The sequence below is a fragment of the Nomascus leucogenys genome, chromosome 8 (genome assembly GCF_006542625.1).
Source record: "Nomascus leucogenys isolate Asia chromosome 8, Asia_NLE_v1, whole genome shotgun sequence".
NCBI lineage: Eukaryota > Metazoa > Chordata > Mammalia > Primates > Hylobatidae > Nomascus > Nomascus leucogenys.
In genome coordinates this window covers 110,504,965-110,521,141 of record NC_044388.1, presented here as the reverse complement: position 1 = coordinate 110,521,141, position 16,177 = coordinate 110,504,965, and positions in this window count along the sequence as shown.

Below are 16,177 nucleotides of genomic sequence, written 5' to 3'. Positions count from 1 at the left end.
GTCAACATCCTCCAGCATCTGGGAAATGTCCTGCGTGGGTAATGGCAGAGATGCACAGGGGCTGACCCCGAATGACCACCAGGGCCAGTGAAGTGCTGTGAGAGCCCTGCTAGGCCCACGGTGCACACAGGGCAGAGCCTCGAGGGGCGAGGTCACCAGCAATGAGGGCCACAGAGCCAGCAGGAGGGAGGCCCGGCAACGACGGGCCCAAGAGATAAGATTTGTGTTCCCTGAAAGCCTAGAGGACATGGCAGTCAGATGTGGACGACAGGCAGGATCCACAGAGGTAGGAGCTCAGACTGGCAGGGCTGGCTCAGACGGGCTTCCTGGAGGAGGGGTTGGGGTTGGGATGGTCACGAAGCTGCCCCTGTGAGTCCCCAGGTCCCTATTGTAAAGCTCTCTTGGAGAAAACTCACCTTGGGTCCTTCCTAGCTGCACCCATACCCAGCCTTATGACTCATGACCCATGAGGTTGGCCTAGCTGCCATTCTCCCTGACCTCACCCCGCCCCCGCCCCATGCTGCAGGGAGAAGAGGGAAGGGAGGTCCCCAGCTTGGCCACGGACTTCTGCTTTCCCAGTTGACACTGAGCCACGTTTGACCACAGCAGATCCTGCCCCACAGCCCAGGCCCATCTCCAGTGCACAGCCTTGAGCTCCAGAGCCGCCATCCTGGTCTCCCATGGGGAGGGATGAGGCCTTCGAGGGGCTCAGGGCAGGCTTCTGACTGACCTGTTTATGGCCAATGTCACCCAGCGAAGAACTAGCTGGGGGGTCACACAGGCCAGGTGGGTGCCTCCCCCACCAGCTGCTGGGTCAGAGACCAGGGTGGCCCCTGGAGGAATTTTTCAGGGTGGCTGCTCCTAAATTGAGCAGCACCTGCAAACTCCCAAAAGATCTGCCGATTTCGCCTCGATTTCTGCAGGCCACTCCCTCCATATCCCGCCCCACCTTTCCCTTAAAGAGTTAACAGAGACCTGGAGCCCAACGGCCTATCACAGCCCAGTCCTTGCCATTCAGCGTCTAGCCTCACCCAGAGCCCTGACCCCGGCAGAAGGCAAAACTCAGGCTCAGAGGACAGGCACTTGCAGGCTGGGACTGGGTCCAGAGTGTGGCTGTCCGGTCCCTGCCTGGAGCTCTCGGCCCATCCAGGCCAGTGGAAAGTCCAGCAAAGAAGTGCCGCAGCCCCCACCAAACCCTCGGCAGGCGGTGGGAGGAGACAGAGAGCTCCCCGGTAAGCAGAGAGCCAGCAGCTACTTTCCATGGAAAAAATGTCTTAAGGTCCCCCCAGAGGCCGGGAGGCCCCAGCCATGACTCAAGTCTCTGCTGCTGAGGAATCGCTCCCGACCAGACAGCCCCTCGGCCCAGGCAGGCTCCACCCCACCCCCAGCTCCCATCACACCAAGGCCCCATTCCAGGCAGGGCCCCAACGTCAAACCCCAGGGCCCCACTGCAGCCTCCGTGGCCCTCTGCATCTCACCCTGGCCATGGTGGGAGCCATCGGGCCTCGACGAGCACAGGCCCTGCTGCTCAGGCCGGTCTGCAGGGGCCTCAGCTGCCCACCTGCAGAGTGGGAAGGGGGTCTGTGGGGGGGGTTCCCCGTGGGCCTTAAAAGTCCATCAGAGGCTTGACCAAGGCGAGCCCAGAGGGAGGGTGCAGGCCTTGGCCCCTGGTAGACTGAGTGCCAGAGGGCAGGGCCTGGGTCTCAGGGCACGGCACCAGTCAGCTGTCAATAAACACCGGTAGATGCGACTCCGAGGCCTCCGGCGGACACGCTCATCCACACCATGGAACTGGGCTTCCCCTTCAGGCTTCATTTCAAGGCGTTTCTGAGACTACACCTGGAGATGACAGGACACTACACCACAGTCCAGAGACCCTGTCTGTGACGGCCTCAAGGCAGAAATACTTGGCCACGTGGCAGGCAAACCCTTCCTGGCCTGGGGGGTCCCCTGGCTCTAAAAAGCCTCAGGGGTCCGGGGCAGGTCTGTCCTTCGCCCAGAGGCCTGGGCTCCATCAGGGTGCGGCACTGTCCCTGGGAAGCCCTTGGACTCTTGGGCAGAGAAGCAGCAAAGAGAACCACCCCAGCTCCTGAGATTTCAGGGCAGGCAGGACCCAGCTCAGGATGACCCCAGGGCAGGAGGGACAGAGATAGTGACCAGAAGCTGGGGACACTGTGAGAGGCACAGACCCCAGCCCCACCCGACAGGACACAGGGGGACACAGACCCCAGCCATACCCCACAGGCCACAGAGGGACACAGACCCTGGCCCCACGACACAGGACACAGAGGTACTCAGACCCCAGCCATACCCCACAGGACACAGAGGGACACAGACCCTGGCCCAACCCCATAGGACACAGAGGGACACAGACCCCAGCCATACCCCACAGGACACAGAGGGACAAAGACAGACCCCCAGGCTCACCCCACAGAACACAGAAGGACTCAGACCCCAGCCCACAGGACACAGGGACTCAGATACCAGCCCCACCCCACAGGACGCAAAGGGACACAGACCCTAGCCCACCCCACAGGATACAGAGGGACTCGGACACCCGGGACCACTCCACAGGACACAGAGGGACACAGACCCCGGGCCCACCCCACTGGACACAGAGGTACTCAGATCCCAGTCATACCCCACAGGACACAGAGGGACACAGACAGACCCCCAGCCTCACCCCACAGAGCACAGAAGGACTCAGACCCCGGCCCACAGGACGCAGGGACTCAGATACCAGCCCCACCCCATAGGACACAGAGGGACACAGACCCCAGCCCACCCCACAGGACACAGAGGGACTCAGACACCCGGGACCACTCCACAGGACACAGAGGGACACAGACCCCAGTCCACCCCACAGGATGCTGGGACAATGGAGACACCCAGCCACATGCTACTGAACACTGGAAACCGCTGATCCTGGGGCCATTGGAAAGCAGGGAGCCCTGAGGGCCTGGCCACGGCCCCCCTGCCAGCCGGGACTCCCATAGCTCTGCCTTGGAGTAGAAGCTTAGCTCTCTAGGCAAGGCCGGGCCATTTCTATCCAGGAGCCTTTGGGGTCAGATGGGGTAGATACAGCCTGGGCAGGGGAAGGTACAGCTGGAGCTCGGAGGGTGTCCAAAGTTAGGGACCCCCTCTCCCAGCAACAGCTTCCCTCCTTCTGGGAGAGACCCTGTTGGTGGGCTGTCGGGCTCGAGCATGGCCGGCAGCTGGCCCGAGCCATGTTTCGTGGGGTGTGTGTCACCACGCAGTCTGCGAGCTTCATAGTTTCCCACTGACGTCACCGCATGGCTTGAATGTGAAGTGACTGCGAACCCTCAGAGGCATAATTGCAGTTGTCTTTGCAAAGCGAAATCAGATGGCTTTTCCAAACCTCCCCCAGCCCTGCCTTCTCCCCGCGGCTCTCCCTTTTTTTTTTATGTTCCTTGGGCCACATCCAGATGTTTCCTGCAACTACAACCCTCCAAAAGTTACACAAAGAGAGTGAGAGCGTGCAGCTTCCTGCCTGCAGGGTGGAAGTGGCGACGTGGCAGGGTGGGGGCGGCCACGTCTACAGGGTGGGCGGGGGCGATCACGTCAGCAGCTGGGGCAGCAGGCTCCAGGCAGGTCCCAGCCCCCTGCCTCCTTGCGCCTGGGGTCTGGGCGCTGAGAGACAAGGCAGGAGGGCCACAGTGCGTGAGGGACAGCCCCTTCCGGCCGCTGCAGCCATGGCCCAGCTGTGGGCCGAGTGGAGACCGTGGCCGGGAAGGAGCAGGGCATCGCGGTCAAGATCAGCCTTTGGGTTCAGGCTGCTCTGGGCGCCACTCCCAGCTGCGCTACTTACACGTGTGGCCTGGGAGCCACGTCTCCACTGGAACCTCTGTTTCCACGGCGATAGGGGTGGTTGCTGGGAGCTTTAATTAAAACCAGTCTCTGTCCACTGCTGGCAGCAGGGAGTGCCTCACCTGGACCCAGGCACCTAGGACAGGTGTGGTCTCGGAAGACACGGCAGAGCCCGACACAGAGGGGCTTACAGGGGAAGGGCCCTGAAGGAGGCCCAGGGTTTCCTGAGGCACAGGCAGGGAAGGGGGGCCGAGGCGAGGAAGCGGCTTTATCAGAGGCCTGGCAGCTGGGCACAAAGGCCGTGGGGGCCCAAAGCATCCCTGAGACAGCCGCATGTGAGGCTCTCTGGAGAAGCAGGTCCACCATTTCCAGGGAAAGGGGGCACCTGTAGGTTTCCCCTGCGGCATCCCTCTGTCCTGTCTGCCTCCCTCACCCAGAGGATTCCCAACCGTAGGGGGCGGACAGGGCTGCCTCACGTCCGACCTCAGTCCACAGCCTGTCGCTCTCTGACCTAGGCCATCCCTGGGTGTAGGCACAGTCCCTGGTGGGAAGAGCTGGGAATGTGGACAGGTGGAGACAGGTGTCTAGGCCAGGCAAAGGCTCAGCAAAATGTCTAGAGGGGGTAAAATGGCCCCCGAACCTCCCAAAGGCTGTTTCAGAAATAGGACTTGAAAGTTCGTAGTCAACCCAGGCTGACACCTCCTCATCACCTGCCTTCAGAACCCATTAACGGAAATGCTGACACTGCAGTTCAGGGTCCCCAAACCACCCTCAGGCTCAGGGAAGTGCTGGACTGGCTCACAGAACTCAGGCAGACAGTGATACCCGAGGTCAGGGTTTAGCGCCATGAAAGGACACAGACTCGAACCAGCAAACTGGGCATCTCTAGAGGGCAGGTTTAGGAGAGACCAGACTCCAGCACCCAGGGGTCCCCTCTCAGTATACTGAGTCGGGCAGACGACGCTCAATTCTCCCAGAATGGTGTGCACCAGCCAGGGGGGCCCAGCCACGCCTTGGGGCCCAAGGTTCCTACTGGGGGTCCATCGCAAAGACGTGCCTGACTGCCTGTGTGCTCGGCCTTGGTCTCATCCCCAGGATGATGAGCTGATACAGCACAGCCCAAGGTCCCACTGTAAATGACATCATTAGCATGGTCACTAGGGTGGCCCAAGACCCCCAAGCAAACACAGACACTTATCACACAGTATATTTCAAGTGGGTAGCGGTCAGAGGTCACCTCCCAGGAGCTAGGCCAGAGCCAGACATTTCTTTGGAATGTTCAGGGTGTGGACAACTCAGGCCTGCTGAGTTAACCCTTTCCTGCACAGTGACCAGAACCCACCAGCACCCCACTGGGAGGTGATCAGCTTGAATGAGTCCCGACTGAGGCAGGAGAGGGGAGGAGGCGGAGAAAACCACAGACCAAATTACAGTCCAGTGGGAGCCAGGGCAGCTGGCATCACCTCCATTTTACAGATGATGGGATGGAAGCAGGAAGAGGGGTTATGACGTGCCCAGGTCACAGAGCCAGCCTGGGATGGTGCCAGAACCCAACCCTGATCTCACGCAGCTTGCTCCTGTCACCCCTGGCTCCACCTCTTCAGCAGTGGAGGAGCCAAATGGGGCCTGGCCCACACCTTGACGGGGGCCCTAGAACTGGGGGCCTGGTGGTGGCTGCCTCCTGGGAAGTATTGGCATCTCTCTTGAACTAAGGTGGGGTTTGGGTTTTGAGAGCAAGCGCTCTTTGCAGTGGCCACGTGCTGGGCCCTGCTCAAACCTCTTCGGACTCCCAGGAAGAATGAGTTCGGGCCCTTTCCACCCTGAAATGTGCAGCAAGCATCTGAGAAAGGGGAGGGCAGTGCTAAACCCTCAGGACAGAGCCCCGCGGCTGTGATCCTGGGCAGCAGGGAGGCAGCGTTAGGGGAGGAGGAGGCCTCCTTGCTGCCCCCACCAAATCACACGGGCCATAGGGTGTGGATTCCAGAACAATTCCCTCTTTCCACAAAAGGGAAAGCTGAGGCCTCGAGTGAGCAGAAAGGATGAGCCTGTGGTCACACAGAGCTTGTCCCAGGCTGGCCGTTCCCAGGCCACTGCTCCCATGCTGCTCATCCAGCTAAGGATGTCCCTCACCTGGGTTCCTTTGGATTCTTCATAGAAACATCTTGGAAGATTCATGTCTAAGGGTTTTAAGGAAAATGGCAGCTTTCTAGGCTGGTCTCGGATAGCAATCGTGAGCAGCCCTGCTGGCCAGCACTCACCTGGGGCCCCAACCACTCGGGAGGGGGAGGGGGCATGTTGAGTCAGCAGCAAGAGAGATTGCAGTTAGACCTAAGAAAGACCACCCAAGTGAGGGCCAGATGGCCGTGCCGGGTTCTAGACAAGTTTCAGGAGCCCCTCCACAACCCCCAGCACTTCTTCCTAGAACATGCAGGTACAGGGCCTGGAAGTTCACAGGCACACGCACAGTAGCCTAAAAGCCTCAGTGATCTCAGGAAGTCCTTATAAACAGTGGTTGGACCAGGTGATACCGTCCAATGGTCTGGCCAGCATAGCTCAACATTTATGGACTCTTCGGCGGGCAGGCACCATTCTGCCCTCCCAGGCCGATAACCAGAATGGCAGGCCATGATTCTTCCAATTAGCTTAATTGGGAAATTGGTTCCATGTGGTCTCAAGGGCCACCATCTATGGGAGACGGCAGGTCAGCAGGACAGCAAGTCTCCCAGCACCAACCCACAGAGCCCGCGCCCAGAGGGGGCTCACGGGCTCAGAGCAAGGAGCTTTATTCCACACGTTCTCCTCTGCTTGTACTTCCAACCCCACCATCTGGGGTGGAGCTCTAGCTCATGGTAGATGCTCTGAAAACCATGGCTGTAAGTAGCTGGACCTCCAGGCCCCAGTGTTTTTCACTATACAATGGGGAAACGTCAACACTGGCCCAGGGCGCAGGAATAAGATGATTTGAACTATGGGTCCATAAGGAGCACCTGGTGGGGAGGTCATTAAAGGCCCTCGGTTTCTTCAGGCTGACCTGGACCTTCATGAGCCCTACTTGGGGCACCAGGGAATTGGGAGATTTTCTTTTCCCTATTTTGCACCTGAAGAACTCCTCTTCATCCTTCAGTGCCCCACTCCAGTGCTGCCTCCTCTGGGAAGCCATTCAGCCTCCTCTACCCGTGGTCGCTCCTCCTCCGTATTCCCATAGCACCTTGATTATGGCCTCCTCATGGCACAGATCAGCACACATTTGCTGCCCACATGCAACACCATGAGAATATTCTAGACCTGCACCGTCCAATGCACAAGCCACTTGCCACATGTGGTTTCGAAAGCCTGAAATGTGACCTGTACAAATTGAGATGTGCTATAAGGCTAAGATAAACACCAAATCTCAAAGACTTGCCACCAAAATATGAATGTAAAATATCTCAATAATTGTTATATTGATTGCATGTGGAAATTATAATATTGTTTATATATCGGGTTAAATAAAATATTACATTTATTTCACCTGGTTTTAGTGTGGTACTAGGAAATTTTAAATTAATTACATATATGGCTCACATTGGATTTCTGTTGAACAGACTCTGCAAACTGCTCTGTCCTGGAGCCAAGTACAGGACATAATCCATGCAATTTCCAGTCTGTATTTGCTGAATGAATAGGTGGATGGATGAATTATGGGTGGGTGGGTGGATGAGTGGATGGATGGGTGGGTGGATGGATGGATGAATGGATGGGTGGGTTGGCTGGGGGGATAGATAGGTGACTGGGTGAATGGATAAGTAGATGGATGGATGACTGGGTGGGTGGGTGGATGGATGGATGGATGGATGGATGGATGGATGGATGGATGGATGACTGGGTGAGTGAATGGGTGGATGGGTGGATGGATGGATGGATGGATGGATGGATGGTATGGATGGATGGATGGATTGATGGGCGGGTAGGCAGATGGGTGGGTGGATGGATGGGTGGGTGTGTAGATGGATGGATGGGTAGATGGATTGGTGGGTGGGTAGATAGATGGGTGGGTGGATGGATGAGTGGATGGATGGATGGATGGATGGATGGATGGATTGGTGGGGTGGGTAGGTGGATGGATGGGTGGATGGGTGAATAGATGGGTAGATGGATGGATGGATGAATAGATGGATGGATGGATGAACTGGTAAGTGGGTAGATGGATGGACGGATGGATTAATGGATTGGTGGGTGGGTAGGTGGATGGGTAGGTGGATGGATGGATGAATAGATGGATGGATGGATGAACTGGTAAGTGGGTAGATGGATGGACGGATGGATTAATGGAATGGTGGGTGGGTAGGTGGATGGGTAGGTGGATGGATGGGTGGATGGGTGAATAGATGGGTAGGTAGATGGGTGGGTGTATGCTCAGTGCTAAACACCAAGAGCCTTGCCTTGGAGCCTCTGATTCACCATGGTACACCTGTGCACTTGTGAAATGCAGACAACTTGTGAAATTTACAAAACCACAGTTCCCACCTCTTGGAACTACACCCAATTTATTCATGTGATCAGCCCCAATGGGTGCCTGCCTTGGGGTCTCAGGGGACCTGGTCAAACAGATGGGAAGCTCTAGCCAGCAAGGAGTGAAGAGGTTTGCAAACACACTCTTGACCAAGCCTAAAGACTAAATCCAGACTGTGCTCAGGCTGGATTGGGCCTGAGGGAGGGGAAGACTGGGCAGACTGGGAGCTGGCCTTCTTCTCAGGGAGGAGTCTGCAAGGCAGAGGAAGGGATGGAGGGAGAGAGGGAAGGGAAGGAGGGGGCAAAGACACAGTCCAGGCAAGCCTCCTGAGCAGGAGGGAACGTTTGTGAAAGGTGAAAGAGGCATTTGAAGGGGGGTTGAGAAGAAGCACTGGAATTGCTGGATGTCTGGGCGATACATCCAGCAATTCCAGCACATGTCTGCCTGGGCAACATGGAGAACCCTCAGCCCTGATGATCCCCACATCATCACCAGCCTCTCTCCCCATGTGTCTCTGTGTTGTTCTTTGCACACTTCAGTTGTCTCCTGCCTCTGAGCCTTCGTATATGCTGTTCCCCCAGCCTGGGATGCCTTTCCCTGTATTGCTGTGTAGTTGTGCTATAAACAGAATGTCTGTGTCTCAACAAAAGTCATGCGTTGAAATCCTAACCTCCAAGATGATGATGTTGGGAGGTGAGGCCTCTGGGAGGCTCTGCCCTCATGAGTGGGATGAATGCCCTTATAAAAGAGGTCTCTGAGAACTGCCTTGCTCACTTCTGCCATGTGAGGATGCAGAGAGAAGCAGCCATCTCTGAACCAGCAATGGGCCCTCGCCAGATACTAAATCCACAGGTGCCTTGATCTTGGACTTCCAGCCTCCAGGACCATGAGCAATAAGCTGTTGTCCGTGAGCCGCCCAGCCCAAGTGGACTAGGACAGGTCGGCTTCCCATGGAGGCCCCACCTGCCATGCTGTCCAAATTGGCACCCCCACCACCACCTCCCACACTCACTGCCTTCCCCATGCCTTGATTCCTCACATGCTTATCTGGGACCAAGGGCTTCAGCTCCAGATGCAGGCATCCACCAGCCTCAAGGCCAGGCACCACAAGCAGGCTCCAGCCATGCCACTTTCTCCCTTCTGTCTTCCTTTGACCTCAGAAGGCACCCTCCTGAGGCTTCCTGCAGTCTCTTGGGACAACTTAGTTGTGTCCCACTGGGGTTCAAGTCATTAGAATTCATAGTCGCTTTGTAGTTGACAAGGTCTGCTCCAGAAGGACTACCACAAATCTCCCCTGGGACTAATCAGGGCAGATGTCCCAGGCACCACAATTCCATGCTCCTGAACCACAGTGTTCTGCATCCCCTCCCTCCCTTCAGCAGCAGGCAGGGGCAGGATGCTCTCCTCAGCCCATGAGATAGGCAGCAGGCAGGGAGGGGTGCAGGGGCTCTGCCTGGGGAATCGCAGAAGCATCACAGAGTTCTCTGCCTTCAATCCCGGCTCTGAAAGCCCCTTCTCTGTATTTTACTCTTTATTTCCAGAGCAGGATGTGGGAAACACAAGCACTGGAGCAAAAGGAGGACCCTTCAGCTAAGATGAAATCAGGGATGCTCATATGTGGGTCCATCCCTGCTTCTACAGCCCGCCACGGTCCATTCTGGGGCAGCATCTTGGCCCCTAAGCATGGGAACAGAGAGCAAAAAGGCAGCATCTGCAATTCAAACTAAGCAGCATGTTCCAGGGCTGGGCAAATGGGAGAGGGAGGAGCTGGGAGGTGGTTGCCAGGGAAACATCAGAGCTTAGCCAGTCAGCAGGGGCCACCAGTTTGGTTGCCCGGTGCACTCTGCAGGGTGACACTGCCCTCAGGTGGTGGATAGGGATGCTGACAGCCACGGCACCAGGGACCGCTATGTCCTGAGCCGATGGAGGCATCTTAGGATGTTTTCCCCTCGCTCTGGGTATACTAAAGATACCCAGGTAGGGCTGACCCTGCATACAGCTCCCATGGCCTCTCTGGGGGAGCAAGCTGAGGATCTTCCATTGTGATGAGGTTTCATAAGCATCCTGACCTCTGGGGAAGTTGCTTTTGCTACAGTTCCCATCAAGTGTTGCCCTGCATGCCAAGGAAACAGAGCCCCTTGCAGGGAAGACAAAGAGTCCATGAGATGCCTCCTTCCTTGAACATGACAAAATTCAATGCTGTCATCCACAGAATTCAGTGGCAAAGATAGGTTTTACTGAATTTCTTCAATAAGGTATTTTGGTTTTCTAAATCCTAAAACTTGTAATAATTAGAGGGTGCCACCCAGTGGGGACTCAGAAAATTGCAACCCAGCTTTATAAGCTGTTGTAACTCTCCAAACAAAACCAAGGTCTCTGCCTATGTGTCAGGGGTGGGGTGGGGCAGGGTGGGTGTTCAGGGACTGGTGGAGTTTCTAGAGCCCCAAGAGGGGTTGACATGACCAACAGAAAGAAACCACCAAATTCCAAATTCAGGAGGACAGTGGAACAAAGTCTGCTGGCCTTGGACCTTTAAGCTGTCTGCCTTCCCACACCCTCACTTTCCAACTCACCCAATGAAGAAGACAGCTGCACAGTGACAGTCCCATCAAGCTTGTGTCTGCTGCACCCAGACAAAGCCTCAGAGTCCTTCTCATCACAGTGCTGTGGGCAGCCCCTGCTACCAACTAGAATGGTCAAATGGCTGTATGGCCCCCTCAATCTATGTTCCATTTGCTCCTAGTTCACTAGGGGTTTTTTGGCAAATTGTTTGCTTTTCTCTAAAGTATATGTTTGTAACTCAAGTAGTTTGTTCGTTGCACCCAAAGTTCACTAGATTTATACTTACTGGAAAATTCCTGGGTCCTGCCCTTCTGACTTATGCCCACCCAGTGCCCCCTGCCACCTCATGCCCTCCAGCGACACTGACACCTTGGCCCTCTATGCCCTGGACAGTCTGCAGTTTGCTGACCCCAGGCCCCTGCAGTCCAGGTGACCCCACCTTCCACTCTCACTACCAGCCCTGTGACATTCTGCCCCACAGCTGGGTTAGACTCCCTGAGCATATGCACCTCCGGTTCTCCCAGGCCCTTCACTGCAGCTGGGTCCTCAGTAGACCCACACACTTGTCATGGCTTCTGTGCAAACCACCCACCTCCCTGGGCACCCAGAGAAAGGACCTTAGTAGAAAAGGCCAATGAGCCTGCAAAGCCTGGCACCTGGAAGGTCTCTCGCTCTCAGTCTTGCCCAGCTGCCCCTCACTGAGTGTTGGAGTGATGCCAGAGGGGAGCCACTGCAGGTCTTGGCCCAGGCAGCACCACAAGTAAGGTGCTAGGATTAGCCCCATTCCACAGGGGCAGAAACTGAGGCTCTGGGTGAGCAAACAGGGAGCTGACATGTGTGACTGCAGACCCCACACTCGTATCTCTCAGGGGCAGAGTGGAAGAGACTGAGGACTGGATTCCAGGCCAGCACCACCAGCAGGGCCCTTGGCTCCTGGCCACTACCTGAGATACAGAGGGTCTGCAGAGCCCACGTCCTCCTGCTCCCCTCCCCCACCCCATCCAACCCCCAACAAATGAAAAATCTTCCCCAAACCCTGCCTGTCTGTTAGGAAAGCTCCCCACTTCAGTCCTCTGGCCCTGGGGCCACTAACCCGGGTTTTACTGACCAAGAATTTGGGGGATTTTTATGCAAGAGCAAGAGTCTGAACCAGAGAGGGGTGAGATACTCCCCGGGTGTCAAGCTGAGGCCCCGGTCCAACCACAACTCCTGGCATGTACACTGGCACTGGGCCTTGAAGCCAGGCCATGGCTCCTCCAGGTGGGCAGTGTGTGGGAGCTGGGACCCCGCTTCTGCTTCCCCTACCCCAGTGCAAAAAGGCTGCTCCCAAACAGGCTGAGCCTGGGGGACCTTTCGAACTGAAATGCAAGAGCTGAACTGTGGAGGCAGACTTGCCACAAGCAGCCCTGTGATGGTCTCATGCCCATCCCACAGACAGTGGTCACACCAAACAGGGGAAACTGAGTCACAGGCACACGCAACAGTGATCACCAGCTCAGCAGGTCCAGGGCCAGGACCCCAGAGAAACCCCTGCCCACCACCACCCCACTCAGCCTGGAGGAAGCCCACAGCTGGGCCCAAGCACCCTGGTGCCCCACCATCTGCATCCTCCTCCCTCTGGGTGATAGGGCACTGAGTCTCCGCACCCGACTCCCTCAGGGTGCTGCTCCAGATTTTACGTGTTCCTGCTGCTCCCGGGTGAGGGCAGCACTCCTGACCACTGCTGGTCATGCACCAGCCTCAGCTTCCCCAGCTGTGACAGCTGTCAGGGAACAGGCCTGCGGTGACAAATGTGCCAATGTGTGCTGGAGGGTGGACATGCTGCTTCTGACAGCTGCACCCCAGCGAGTGCCAGGTGAGAGGAGCCCAGCGAGAAGCTTCCCAAAAGCGCCTCCCTCCTTCCAGGACTGGCAGCAGGAGAGCAGGGAAGTGCTGCAGGCCCACCCGGCTGCCCTTTGAAGCCCTTAAGGAAAGCCCCTCTCTGATCTCTCTGTGGGAACGAGGCCACTGCCGACCGGCAAAGACTACCTTCCTGAGAGTCCTGACACTGTTGTGTGGGTTGTGAGACCCGTCCCTCTCCAGCCCTCAGTTTCCTTTGTGAACCTGGGCTTGTCACCCCTGCCCCTCCTCCTTCACGGAGCTGCTGGGAGGACAACATGAAGCCCCTGGGGATGAAGGACGTTGCTACGCAGGTAAGGGCCAGGCAGATGTGAGAAGGGCGTGAGGGCCGCATTCAGCAGCCATGCAGTGGTGCAAAGAAGATGCTGCTGGGCAGGTGGGTTTTGGCCCCTCCCACCTGGGCTACGGTTCTTCCACAGTTACCTGCCATGAGCCAGCACTGTGGGAAGCAGCGTCCCCCTCCACACCTGGGCCAGGATCCTCAAGTGACTCGCACTCCAGCCTTAGAAGTGTAGGAGGGGGCAAGGGGGAAGGAGTTGGGGGACAGTCAGCCTCGAAAGTCACTTCCTTGGGCCGGGAGTGGTGGCTCACGCCTATAACACCAGCACTTTGGGAGGCCAAGTCTGGCAGATCATTTGAGGTCAGGAGTTCAAGACCAGCCTAACCAACATGGTGAAATCCTGTCTGTATTAAAAATACAAAAAACATTAGCTGGGCATGGTGGCATGCACCTGTAATCCCAGCTACTCAGGAAACTGAGGCAGGAGAACCACTTGAACTCTGGAGGTGGAGGTTATAGTAAGCCAAGATTGTGGCACTGCACTCCAGCCTGGGTGACAGAGGAAAACTCTGTTTAAAAAAAAAAAAAAAAAAAAAAAAAAAAAAAAAAAAGTTGCCCCATTGGGCTCCTCCCATCACCAACCCCGTTCCCTCGTTCTGTGTCTCCTCCACTGCACATCTGATTGTGGGGATTAGCAAAGGCATGGAATCACTCTGGAAAAGCTAGGTCCTTATTTCTAACTGCTGGAATGTCTCATGATAGGTCTTCAGTAAGCAGGTCGGTTTCCATAAGGACTTAGGCAACAGTCTGTGACTTTTATTTTTGAGACAGTGTCTTGCTCTGTTGCCCAGGCTGGAGTGCATCAGCGCGATCACGGCTCACTGCTGCCTTGACCTCCCAGGCTCAAGTGATCTTCCTGTCTCATCCTTGAGTAGCTGGGACTACAGGTATGTACCACTGTGCTCAGCTAATTTTTGTGGGTTTTTTTGTGGAGATGAGGTTTCTCCACATTGCCCAGACTGATCTCAAACTTCTGGGCTCAAGCAATCTGCCCACCTTAGCTTCTCAAAGTGCAGGGGTTACAGGCACCTCAGCCAACTTTTTCATATATATACATGCTGCTTTCAGTTTCTAAAATTAGCTTTTTAAATTTTAGAATAGCTTTTAGATGTACTGAAGAGTTGCAAAGATACTACAGTTCCCATATGCCCCACTCCTGGCTCCACTCACACTAACATCTCACGTTAGTCTAGCACCTTTGCTGTAATCATGAGCCTGCACTGACACACTGTTATCTATGTCCCAACAGGACATTCAATCATCCTGTCTCCTGAGGCTCCTTTTGGCTGTCACAGTTTCTCAGACTTTCCTTGTCTTTGATGACATTGACTGTCCTAAGTGCTGATCAGGTGCTGTTTCAGTCCGTTCTCACTCTGCTACAAAGAACAGTCTGAGACTCAGTAATTTATAAAGACAAGAGGTTTAACTGGCTCACGGTTCTGCAGGCTGTCCAGGAGGCATGGCTGGGGAGGCCTCAGGAAACTTAGAATCATGGTGGAAGACGAGGGGAAAGCAGGCACGTCCTACATGGCAGCAGGAGAGAGAGAGAGTGAACAGCCAGATCTCGTGAGAACTCACTCACTATCACGAGAACAGCAAGGGGCAAGTCACTCCCATGACCCAGTCCCCTCCCATCAGGCCCCTCCTCCAACACCAAAGATCATAATTCAACATGAGATTTGGGTGGTGACACGAAGCCAAACCATATCATTCCACCCCAGCCCCTCCCAAATCTCATGTCCTTCTCACATTTTTGTTTGTGGTTTTTGTTTTTGTTTTGTTTTGTTTTTTTGAGATGGAGTCTCCCTCTATCTCCCAGGCTAGAGTGCAGTGGCAAGATCTTGGCTCACTGCAACCTCTGCTTCCCAGGTTCAAGAGATTCTCGTGCCTCAGCCTCCTGAGTAGCTAGGATTACAGGCACCTGCCACCAGAGGGAAGGAAAGAGGGAGGAAGGAGGGAGGGAGGGAGGAAGGAGGGAGGAGAGAGGAGGAGGAAGGAGGGAGGAGAGGAAGGAGGGAGGAGAGAGGAAGGAGGGAGGAGAGAGGAAGGAGGGAGGAGAGAGGAAGGAGGGAGGAGAGAGGAAGGAGGGAGGAAGGAGGGAGGAGAGAGGAAGGAGGGAGAAGAGAGGAACGAAGGAAGAAGGAGGGAGGGAGGAAGGGGGAAGGAAGGAGGGAGGGGGGAAGGAAGGAGGAGGAAGGAGGGAGGTAGGAAAGAAGGAAGGAGAAGGGGGAAGGAAGGAGGGAGGGGGAAGGAGGGAGCAAGAAGGTAGGGAGGAGGGAAGGAAGGAGGTAGGGAGGAAAGGAGGGAGAAGGGGGAAGGAAGGAGGGGGGAAGGAGGGAGGGAGGAAAGAAGGAGGGAGAAGGGGGAGGAAGGAGGGGGGAAGGAGGGATGGAGGGGGAAGGAGGGAGGGATAGGGGAAGGAGGGGAAGGAAGGAGAGAGGAAGAGGGAAAGAGGGAGGGAGGGGAAGGAAGGATGGAGGGAGGGGAAGGAAGGATGGAGGGGGGAAGGAAGGAGAAAGGAGGGAAGGAGGCAGGGAAGGAAGGAGGAAGGAGGGAAGGAGAGAGGAAGAAGGAGGGAGGGGGAAAGAAGGAGGGAGAGGGAAGGAAGGAGGGAGGGGGAAAGAAGGAGGGAAGGGGAAGGGGGGGGAGGGGAGAAGGAGTGAGAAAGGAGGAAGACCACCGAGTCTCCTCTCTGTGCTTCCCAAATGCCCCCACTGACCCACACAGGGGTCTCTGCCCTGCCCTTGGACCTCAAGGGCTCCGTTGCTCACCTTGGAGGGCACCATGGTACCTGACCTTCCCCATCCCCCATAATGGGCAAAAGCCATGATGCCACCTCCTGGATCCCAGGCCCTGGAACCTGGGCCTACAGTCCTGTGCTTGTCCAGAGGTGGACGCCGGGTCAAATCTCCAAGGGTTCCTGCTCCCCACCCTTTGCTCAGGGAGCAAAGTCGGCCTGGCCTTCTCCACCCATGCCCTGCATTAGAGCCTCTTTACACCAAAAGAAAGGAGGAAGTGGCTGCTTCCTCCTAAAGTATTTTCTGGGTGACCAAGGC